Source organism: Notechis scutatus, unplaced genomic scaffold, assembly GCF_049901735.1.
Source record: "Notechis scutatus isolate UNSWTSFEM ecotype Mainland unplaced genomic scaffold, rNotScu1.2 NSCUCTG200, whole genome shotgun sequence".
Taxonomy (NCBI): Eukaryota; Metazoa; Chordata; class Lepidosauria; order Squamata; family Elapidae; genus Notechis; species Notechis scutatus.
The window spans coordinates 1-11,314 of NW_028263072.1; the positions used below are offsets into that span (position 1 = coordinate 1).

The 11,314-nt window shown below is 52.1% G+C and overlaps 1 long non-coding RNA gene across 1 annotated transcript; it reads right to left on the reverse strand.

The window, feature by feature from the left end:
• Nucleotides 1–1,207: 1,207 nt before the first annotated feature.
• On the reverse strand, nucleotides 1,208–2,084 carry LOC148128683 (uncharacterized). Its single transcript, XR_015746199.1, has 2 exons — nucleotides 1,835–2,084; nucleotides 1,208–1,316 (listed from the first exon to the last, which is right to left on the reverse strand). It is a non-coding gene; the product is annotated as an uncharacterized LOC148128683 (long non-coding RNA).
• Between the last annotated feature and the right edge of the window lie 9,230 nt (nucleotides 2,085–11,314).

An 11,314-nucleotide genomic window follows, 5' to 3' on the forward strand; every position in this document is an offset into this window, starting at 1 on the left:
CTTGGCTCCCAGGCCAGGAGGAGGCTGGAATGGAGGGGATCCCCCAGGCAAGAGGGACTCTGTACAGCCCCAACAGCCACACTCCGTGTGTGTGTGCATGTGTGTGTGTCTCTCTGGGGGATCCAAGTGGAGACCCAGCCCAGGTAAGGAAGGCGGCAAAGTCCCAGGAGGCCCCACCTGCCTCGCTTCAGTTGCACTCTGGGCCTTTGGTCGCCATTTTGGGTCTTTGTGTTCAATGTGGCTGCCCCATTTGGGAAGGAGGCCTCCAAATGAGCCTCTAGAGGGTCCTCAACTTACGACCATAATGGAACCCCCCACCCAAAGTGCTGTGACTACCCCCCAGCGCCTGGACAAGGACCCTGGTCTCTCCTCCTGGGCCTCCATTCTCCCCCAAAGAGAGGAGCCAAGTGGGGGGCTCCCAGGAGCGAAGTCCCCCCTCGTGGAGGGGCAGGAACCAGGACTGGGGGCCCGGCTCAGGGAGGGGGAGCTTCCCAGGAGCAAGGAGGGGCTTCTGGGGGGCAGGAAAGGCCCCTCCAGGCCACCCTTCTCTCTCCTCTGCAGGGGAGGGGAAAAGGGACAGTGGTTGAGTTTAATGTCATTGTACCTTGTTCAACGAAATCTTCAGTGCACATCATAACCATGAAAACACAAACATCCTTCACCCTCCACACATTGAACCGAAACCCCACCCATGACACCACACCAACACCGCACTATACAGCAGAATTCAACAGAGCTCCTGCCCTGGGATAGAAGCTGTTTTTCAGCCTATTTGTCCTCGTTTTTATTATTCTGCACCATCTGCCAGATGGTCATAGTTCAAAAAAAAAAAAAAGTGGGTCCCAGGATGAGATGGATCTTTGAGGATGTTTTGAACTTTCTTAAGGCAACGGGAGCTCTAAAGCTCTTCCAAAGAGGGGAGAGGGCAACCCATGATCTTCTGGGCAATGACATTCACCCTCTGGAGTGCTGTCCTATCTGCCCCGGTGCAATTGGCAAACCCTACAGAGGTGCAATAAGTTAAAATGCTCTCTATGGTGCGGCGGTAGAAGGTCACCAGCAGTTTTCCATTCAGTGGTTGTTTCCTGAGAAGTCCCATGTAATATAATCTCTGCTGGGCCCTTTTGACCAGGGCTGCAATGTGAGCACCCAGGTCAGGTCCTCTTTTAGGGTAACAGCCAGAAACTTAAAACTGGCCACTTGCTCCACTCGGTCTCCATTGATAAACAAGGGCTGGAGGTCTGATCTGTTCCTTCTATAATCCACTATAAGCTCCTTGGTATTATTGGTGTTGAGGACCAAGTTATTGTGTCAGCCTCAAGATATCTTCTATAATATGTATATTCTGCATCCTAACTATTGCTTCTCTGCTGCTATACCAATCTATTTCTTTCGGCTGTCATTAGCAACGGAGGGAGGGGGCTTGGAGGGGAAGAAAGCTGGAGGTGTTTTGCATTCCTTTGCTGTGGTTAGCAAGGGAGGGAATTCCTTTCTTTAACTTTCCGTTTCTTGGCTAGCTTCTGTCCCCTTTGCGCAACTGCGAACTTTTATCAAAATATGTCAAGGTCAACTGACAGAAGCCTCATCACCACCTGGAGATGGCCACATGATCATATTCAGAACTTTTAATTGGAAGAGTACTTTGGACGTTGGGGGGTGGGAGCATTTCCATTCCTTTGTATATGTGATCATCCCGCCAATTTCTCAGATTCGGAATTAAATCTGTAGCTTTCACTTTATTTTCCAGTAAAAGGATAACTTTGCTCTACCCATGGAGTCTGAGTATTTCTTTCTTGGGATTTGAAGGGAGCACAGACAGACATATTGTCTCCACACCACGAAAGCAACTGGCCTGTACTGTCCAGACAGTATATAGTTAATTGGGAATTGGGAGCTGTCCCCTTAAGGGAATGTCTCATGGGAAATGTAGTTAATGCATCATGGGAAATGTAGTTCATTTCATGTGGTCACATCTGTAATCCTGATTGCTCACTGAATTGACCCTTGGTTGGGTTGGGGGAGTTGCCTTTACTCTTGCTTGGACCCCAGCAGTGTGCTGGAGTCTCACCCTTTGCTCCATCATTACGGGACTTCACACTATGAAGTCAGCTATGCAAAGATTTGGACATTAGATGAATCTCGACATAACTGTGAGTGATACCTTAAGAATGCCTTGTGATGCAATAAAGAAACTTTGTATGGAAGCCTTTGTAGTTTGCCTGACTGTCTTTATATTCAGCCAGCAATTGAAAGACAGAACAGGGTCCATGAGTCCCACCACCACCCAGTTTCTCAGACTTCCCCCCCCCCAGCCCTGTCTTTCCTGCCCCTCTCTCCTTCCCCGAGTCTGATGGGAGGGGGGCCCACTTGGGCCCAGAGACAAAGCGGCTCCTCTGCTGACCGACAGGCCCAGCCAGGATGCCTGGAACGGTCTGGACGGAGGCAGGAGGGAAACCCCCTCGGGGTCCCCCCGAGTCCCAGCAGAAGGGAAGAAATCGGGGGGAGGGTCAGAGAGACCCACAAAGGAGGTGGATGGGTCTCTCCCCCTTGTCTTTCCATGGGAACTCAGACTCCCCTGAGGATACTTCGAAGTCACCCATGGAGCTTTTCTTTTGAAGGCAGGATTAGAACGGAAGGAAAGGAAATAAATAGGAGGAGGAAAGGAAAAGGAATGGGAAGGAAGTGAAGTCAATAGATGAGGAAGGGAGGAGGAAAAGGAATAGGAAAGGGAAGGGAAGGGAAAGAAGGGAAGGGGGATCCCAAACGAAACCAGCATGGTTGCACAAAGACCCCGATAACCTGAAAGAGGACAAGAGAGACAAATATCAAAGGCAGAACCAGGGAGACGCAATGAAAGCAGAGCCCCCATTTTTAGGGAAACCAGGAAACCGGAGGCTCCGACTGAACGAAGCCAAACTGTTAAGTTCGGTCGGTGGGTCCCATGAATAGACGAGGCTTGAGTAGTGAACAACAGCTCTTTATTAAGCAGCTAGATTCTGAAACAAAAACCCTAGCGCGCGGCAGCTCTTCTTATAGACCTGGCTGCGGCTAGGCAGCCAATGACAACTCTTTGAGTTTGCCGCGCTTGGTTTCAGCCAATTGCGGCAAACCCTCTATGAGCCAATCAGGAACATTCAAGCCATCCAATCACGATCCGGCTTGCCTGGACCAATAGGAACCCAGGGTTTCGAGCCTGCTAATATGGAACACCCCTCCCCTCTTGGTTCCATCCAAAGGGCGGGGTAATGTAGTCACGTAAGTAGGCGGGTCTTCGGACCTGCCTACTTGACTTGCGCGGTTCATAATGTCTCTGGTCGTCGTCGGGTTCGGACGGGCTCCGTGTCGCTCTCAAGCTTCTCGATGGAACCGCCTGGAAGGGTGAGCCGGGCCTATAGCTGCGACTCCTGCCTGATGTATCCGGGTTGGTCGAGTCGTTCGCTCTGTCGCTCCTGCCTGGATTCTCTGGGCTGGTTGAGCTTGTCCGGCTGCTACTTCCAGGTGAAGCACCCGTCTGCCTCGGTTCCCTGTTTGTAGGTAAGTATTGCTGGATTAATGTTTGATTTTTATTTAATGTGTGGGGGGTGTTCTGCTTGCGCAGATACCGGTTCTTTTTCTAAGTTTAAGGTTCCCCCCCCCCCCTCTGGTTTCTTGGTTAAAGTCTGTGGGGGGGAAAATGGCCAGTCTAGATCGTAGCTGGTCAATGTGCCGTTTCCAGCTCTTTCCATCGGTGGTCTGGAGTCGGTAGGAGCGGGGGCCGGTGACTTGGGTGATCTTTGCCGGTAGCCATAGTGGCCAGTAAAGTTTTTAGCGAAAACAGTGTCTCCCACGTTGAAGGCTTGGTGTTGGCTTGTAGATCCAGGGGGTTTCTCTGGAGTGTAAGTAGGGTGCAAACGGTCTAGAGGTGACCGGAGTCTTCTGCCCATGAGTAATTCTGCTGGGCATTTGTTGGTGGTGGTGTTGGGTGTGATATGTTGTATTAGGAGCATCTTGTTGATTTTTTCTTGGATGTTGCCATGTTCAATTTTTTGGATAGTTTTTTTTGTGAACTGAACCATGCGTTCAGCTCGCCCGTTCACCGCCGGGTGAGCGGGCGATGTCAACTGCGTGTCGGATGCCACGGTCTGCCAAGTATTGCTCAAACGCCAATGCAGTAAATTGAGGTCCATTGTCAGATACTATCACATCTGGCAGACCATGCATGGTGAAAAGTTTGTTTAATTTTTGATAACGGCTTCTGTGGTGGTTGTCTTCTTTTGCTTACTTGAGCCAATTTGAATAGGCATCAACAGTGATTAAAAAGGTATGTCCTTTGGTTGGCCCCTTGAAGTCAATATGGATTCGTGACCAGGGGCCTCTGGGGGTTTCCCATTCTAGCGGTGGAGCTGCAGGGGGAGCCGAGCGAGTTTCTTGGCATCTGCTGCAACCTGCGACCCAAGTCTCTATTTGTTTGTCCATGCCTGGCCACCATGCGTAGCTTCTGGCCAGGGCTTTCATTCGTACAATGCCCGGGTGCCCGTCGTGCAGCATGTCTAGAACTTTTTTTTGTAATGTTTCTGGTATAACCACCCGGTCTCCCCAAAGAATGCACCCCCTTTGTGAAAAAAGTTCGGTTTGCCGGTTTTTAAATGGTTTAAAGAGTTCATTTTTTTCGCTTTCCGGCCAACCCCTCTCCACCCAGCTGAGGACTCACGCCAATCATTTGTCCCTTTTTGTTTCGCGGGCAATGTCTTGCGCGGGCAATGGTGGCGTGGTTATTGTTTCTATTTGTAAAATAGATAAGGTGGGTGCTGGGTCGTCTTGCACATTTGGTAGTGGGATCGGCTTAAAGCATCAGCGTGTGAGATGGTCTTGCCGGGTCGGTGTGCTAAATGGTAATTATAAGCGGCAAGAAATTCAGACCATTTTGTCATCCTAGGGGACAGGATGTTTGGAGTGGGTTTGTTCCCGGCCAAAAATGCCTAGTAGGGGTTTGTGGTCCATAATAATTGAAAAGGTCCTACCATAAATGTATTCATGGAATCTTTTCACTGCGGAGACGATGGCTAGGGCTTCTTTGTCCAGCTGGCTGTAGTTCCTTTCAGGCTTGGACAGGGTTCTTGAGAAGAATGTGATGGGAACCTCTTTCCCATTCGGCAAGGTGTGGCTTAGGATTGCTCCAACACCAAAGGGTGATGCGTCGCATGTGACAGTCAGCGGCAGGGTTTTGTTATACTGAATAAGGACTGCGTCGGAAGTTAAAAGGTTTTTTATTTGTTGGAAAGCGCGTTCCTCTCGCCTTCCCCAGATACAGGGTGCCGTTTTATCCAGGAGCCTATGCAAGGGTTCCGCGACAGTCGCCTTCTGGGGTAGGAAAACATTATAGAAATTAATGAGACCGAGGAATGCTTGGAGTTCCATTTTATTTTTCGGTCTGGGGGCTTCCTTGATGGCTTTTAACTTTTTGTCAGTAGGGTGACTAGGAGGTATCCCAGGAATCCAACCCTTTCAGTACATAGCTGGCACTTCTCTTTTTTTACTTTGAGGCCAGAGTCTTTAAATTTTTGTAAGACCGCTCTAAGCCGTTTCTCCAATTGTTTCTTATTGGGGGCTGCTACTAGTACGTTGTCAAAATAGGGTACGACTCCTTTAATTCCCTGCAGTAGTCTTTCCATTAGGCTTTGGAAAACCCCAGGTGCGACGCTGACTCCAAATTGGAGTCAGTTGCATTTAAATGCCCCTCGATGTGTCACGATTGTTTGTGCCTCGGCGGTTTCAGCATCGACCGGCAGTTGCTGATAGGCTTGTGCCAGGTCAAGCTTTGCAAAGATTCTGCCACCCCCAAGTGAGTGTAGGAGATGTTGGACTACTGGCACAGGGTAGGCACTCTGCTGCAGGGCATGGTTGAGGGTGGCCTTGTAGTCTCCACAGATCCTCAGGGAGCCATCTGGTTTGATGGGGTTGACAATGGGTGTTTCCCAATGGGCATGGTCGATAAGTTCTAATACGCCTTGCGCGATGAGCTTATTTAATTGCTCGTCTATCTTAGGCTTGAGTGCAAATGGCACTCGGCGCGGCTTGAGGCGGATGGGAGCAATGTCTGGGCTAAGATTGAAGGAGATTGGGGACCCCTTGTACTTGCCTAAAGTGTCATCGAAGACCTCTTGGAAGTCTCGTACGAGCGCGCCTCCCAATCTTCTTCGTCTGTGTGATTGATGCCTGCCATCTCGATCCCCAGCGGCGAGAACCATTGTAGTCCGAGTAAGCTGGGGCAGTCTTTTTCCACAATTGTAAGTGATAGGATGTTGGTGCAGTTTTTGAAGGTGATCTTGAAATGCCCGATGCCAGCCACTGGGATGCGGTTCCCTTGGTAGTCCTTCAAAATCAATTTCTGGTCACTTAGTTCCTGGCTGCGTATGCTGGGTATTAGACGCTTTATGGTGCACCAGGAGACCATGGAGAGATAGGAGCCAGAATCTACCTCCATGGTGCATGGTTGGTCTTCGATATCAACCTCGATGCGTACCTTCCGTGCATCTATTGGTGAAGAATGGGCGATGATAACTGTTTGGTGTGTTTCTTCTCTACGCGGTGCCTCATTGAATCTTTTGTTTCGGCTGTCCCGGCTACACCGGCTGTCAGTTTGGCGGTCCCGGTTTTTGGTGGGGGTGCCATCTTCTCTTCTTGGGCTGTTGCCTCGACATCGGGGGCTGAAGTTTCTTTTATTGCGGCATACTTTAGCGATATGCCCCGCTTCTCACAATGTCGGCAAACAGCATCCAGGAACTTGCATTCGGAACACGGGTGATTTCCTCCGCAGCCGGCACATTGGTACCCCGACTTACAACCCCGCCGGTCTCGCCGATCACGTTCTGACTGAAGTCGGTGAATTTCTTCTTCTTCGCTGTCAGAAGGGGATTCGACATCGCCATGGTGGGTGGTGGTTGCGAGTTTTTCTGGTGTGGTAGTTGCCTCACTGGTCAATTGACGATCAGTTCTGTTTGAACGCTGCATTCGGGCTGCTGATTTGCGGGTAGCTTCGGCTGCGGTTGCTTCGGCTATGGCGTCGGCGAGGGAGATGTCACCCTTGGTCATTAGTCTGCTTTGGAGTGCTGGGTCTTTCAGGCCAAGAACAACCTGGTCTCGCATGGCCTCATTTAGATTGGCGAATCCGCACAAACCTCCAAGGTCCCTCAGGTCGGCCACGAATTCACCGATGCTTTCGCCCTCGCGCTAGTCTCTTTGATAAAAATCATGCCTTCGGATAAGAGTTGGTACGGCCGGAGCATAGTGGTTTCGGAGGATGGGAGCTAGGTTGTCCCAATCCATTGTTTTGACATCTGCGGGCTTTGCTAGCGCCTTGGCCATTTTGAAAACGGCGGGCCCGCAGTGCGTTAGAAATACCGCCCGTTTCTTGCTGCCTGTGGCGTCTTTCAAGTTGTTGGATTCCAAAAACATTTGGAAACGATCAATGTAGGACTCCCAGTCCTCGCTGGCTGGGTTAAATGGTGCGGGCAGTGTGGTGCTGCTGGCCATTTCGCTGGTCGTCTTGGCGCCGTTTGCCACGTGCTGGTTAGTCTTGTTGTCTCAGAATCCCACCCTCGTCGCCAGTGTTAAGTTCGGTCGGTGGGTCCCATGAATAGACGAGGCTTGAGTAGTGAACAACAGCTCTTTATTAAGCAGCTAGATTCTGAAACAAAAACCCTAGCACGCGGCAGCTCTTCTTATAGACCTGGCTGCGGCTAAGCAGCCAATGACAACTCTTTGAGTTTGCTGCGCTTGGTTTCAGCCAATCGCAGCAAACCCTGTATGAGCCAATCAGGAACATTCAAGCCATCCAATCACGATCCGGCTTGCCTGGACCAATAGGAATGCAAGGTTTCGAGCCTGCTAATATGGAACACAAATGCTGAAAGGAGGAAAAGAGATTTCTTTCCAAAGGAAGGGGGCTGGGGCGCGGCAGGGATGGGGCGCCCTGGATCTCCCCGGGGAGAAGCGCTTCGGGGCGGGAGAGCAGCAGGGGGAGCCTCTTTGGGAGAGACTAAGATCGGGCGCTGTCATTAGAACCGTTATTCTCCTTGTTCTACCACAGACCCAAAGGAACAAGGAGCGCTGTGATTGGATGAGACGCTCAAAGAAAAGGCACCTTTTACCCAGACAGGAGCTGAGAAAGAGCACGCGGGGGGGCTGAGAGCTCCAGCTCCCCTCAGAGAGGAGCGGCGAGGGATCTTGGTGGGGGAGGAGGGGACGAGGATTTCGGGGTCCCTGGAGGGGGGTGGCTGGTCCGGGCCAAGGAAGCGGGGCGGGCGAGGAGAAGGGGGAGAGGCGGCCTGTCTGTCTGGGAGGGCGGGAAGGGGGGGCGGGGGGCAGAGCATTTGGGGGAGGGGTCTGGGCAAGGAGGGGCATGTGGCGATGGGGGTGAAGGAGAGTGCTTGGGAAGCAGGGGGTCCTTGAAGAAAGGGCGGGAACGAGAGGGAACATGGAAGCACTTACCTTCGCGCTGCCCGACAGTGCCAGAAGTCCGCCAGCTCCGAGGCCTCTGCCGCCCCCTACTGGAGTCCCGCTGGAGTGCTGCCTCGCCCTTCCCACAGGGGGCGCTCTTCCTCCCCGTCTTCCAAGGGGGATCCGGGGTTGCCGGGAAGGGAGAGTGGGAGAGGGAGGGAGGGAGAGACCGAGAAAAAAAGAAAATAGATTGAGCAACCTGTGAGTTAGCCAAGTCTTGGTGCAGGGCTTTAACGCCTCACAAAAGGGAAGAAGGGAGACCACCATTTTCCAAAGTTGGAAGTTGAAGATGAAGGGACTTTCATTCCCAGAATTCCCTGCCCAGCATGAGGAAGTCCATGCATTGTTGGGAGGGGAACTCTGGGGGTTGAAGTCCATTCCTCCTCAAGTTTGAAAAACTCGGATGCAGACCAGCTCCTCTCCACGTCCTGCCTCCATTTTGGGGAACAAGAAAGACCCCTGAAGAGACCCTCAGTCATTGGCTAGCTTGCAGAATGCAGGAACCCTGGTTTCTTATGGCCATCAGAAGTGAAACAACCTCTCCCCCAGGCCCCCCTCCCTCCCTGCCCTCACTAGGGAGGGGGCGGACCCCCTGCAGACCCCCCTGGCACTGCAGGACCCCTGTGTGCCCCCTCCTCACAGCACAGCCCCTTGACAAACTCTCTGAATCCAGCCTGTTGGAGGCTGCTTGACCAGCGAGGAAGAAGCCAGGCCCATAGAGGTCTCTCAGCTTCGGCCAGCTGGGCGGGAAGGTTGCCCGGAAGCCCCCAGGGGAAGCTGCTCAGAAGCGGTTGCCATTGCCTCTTTCCCAGGGCTCCGAGAGAACAGCTGGTCCAAAGCCTCCTAGCTGGTTTGGCACCCCAAGCAGGACTGGAACTCAGGGCCCCCTGGGATTGAACTACCACCCCACCCGACTGACTGGTGAGATCCACACGACCCACTGAACCCGGTCTCTTCCCCAGTGGCTGCATTCACACCTGCACCTTTTAATTGTGATGACCCAAAGGGGCGTGGCCCAAAGGCAACCCAGTCAGATAATCAGTAGGAGTCCATTAGCTCCAACTTTGCCCCCAATGTCGTGGTTACCTTCTGGGCTGGAGGAAAACTCTCCCAGGAACAGCCTTTGGCTGCAGAGAATCAAGACCAAAACGTGGTCAACAAACACTAACTAGAAGTCCAATCAAGGCAAGAGGAGGTCATTAGTTCGGCAGGGCAGGAGAAGGAATTCCAGACTTGAAGGCATGGCAATAACTCAACACGGTTGGGAAGACGCCAGGAACACAGATAAGCAAAGTCAACACAAGATAAACTCACATTTGCTCCCAGCAGACACCGCACTCAGCTTGCATCTCTTTTAAACTCTCTTCCCAGGTATGGCTAATGAAGGAAATCAGGGCCCTTTCCTCCCCCGTAAGCCACACAACCCACGTTGCTCCCTTCTCCGTTCCTGTGTGCCCTAGGATGAAGAGGGGGTCTTCCTCTGAACTCCCTCTCCCTTGTTCTCCCTCTTCCCTGCTCTGCCCAGCTGGACTTTGCCCTTCCCCAGCCTCCTTTGCACTTCCACAGCCCATTCCCACTCCCTGTCAGCTGTTCGTCTTCTTCCTCAGATTCAGACTGTGACGGGCATGACATTAACCATGGTTTGTTTCCCAAGGTTGAACCTGTTGGCCGTGGATAATGGGAACTCAGAAGGAGATTTGTTCATAGGAGAGAAGCTGAACAAGAGGAGAGAAGCTGAACAGGCAGGCCTCGACTTCCAACCGTTCATTTAGTGACCAATCCAAGTTACGACCACACTGAGAAATGGGACCTATGACTATTTTTCACAGTTACGACCTTTGCAGCATCCCCCATGGTCACATGATCAGAATTCAGGTGCTTGGTGACAGTTTCATGTTTATGACCATTATGGCTGCGTCCCAAGTCACGTGGTCCACTTTTGCGACCTTCTGACAAGCAAAGTCAGATTCATTTAACAACCAGGTGACTAACTTATCAATTGCAATGATTCACTTAATGACTGTGGCTAGAAAAGTCATAAAATAGGGCAAAACTCACTTGATGGATGTCTCACTTAACAACAGAAATGTTGGGCTGATTTGGTTGTAAGTTGAGGACTCCCTGTATTGGGGACCCTTTTCTTCTGGAGAGGACCCCGTTCACACAACAAGCTTGACCAGGTTGGGGTCCTCGCAGCCCCCCTCAGAGAAATGAGAGGTCCTTGTGGAGCCTCCACAGGGCCTCTGAGAAACCCTGGATGCCCCTCTTCCACCTTCCCTCCTCTGGGGTCTCCCTGGGACAAACCCAGAAGTTGGGGTGGGCTTATTCCTGATCCAGGAGGGACTTCCTCCCCTCTGGGCCTCACCCAGCTTCGGTCAGACACGGCTAGGAACCTCCTGAAGGAGGAGAGTCTCATCGCACATTAACCTGGCCCTGAAAAGCCACAGCTTGAACCCGGAGCCACCCAGGATCTGGTCTGCAGGACCTGAGAGCAGAATCTGAGGGAGGTTCCGGGGGAGAACTTCCAAGCGGTGGACCTGGGATACGGGCCTTCCTCTGCTCCTCCATGCCAGGGTGGGCCTGCCTGTCCCTTCAGTTCCCGCCCACACTCAGCCCCCCGGTTCCCCTTCTGGGCCAAGAAGTCCATATTAATGTCCCCCCCAGTGAAGAAACATCATCCCTGAACAACGGATCCAAATAAACCCGGAACAAAGGTGTTAAGTTCTGAGCATGGGCGCAAGGAACGGAGACGAGGCTGTGAACAGTGAACTTCAACTCTTTATTAACGGTCAGGAACAGAGGCAAAACCCTGGGCAGCAGCAGGTCTTTTATAGGG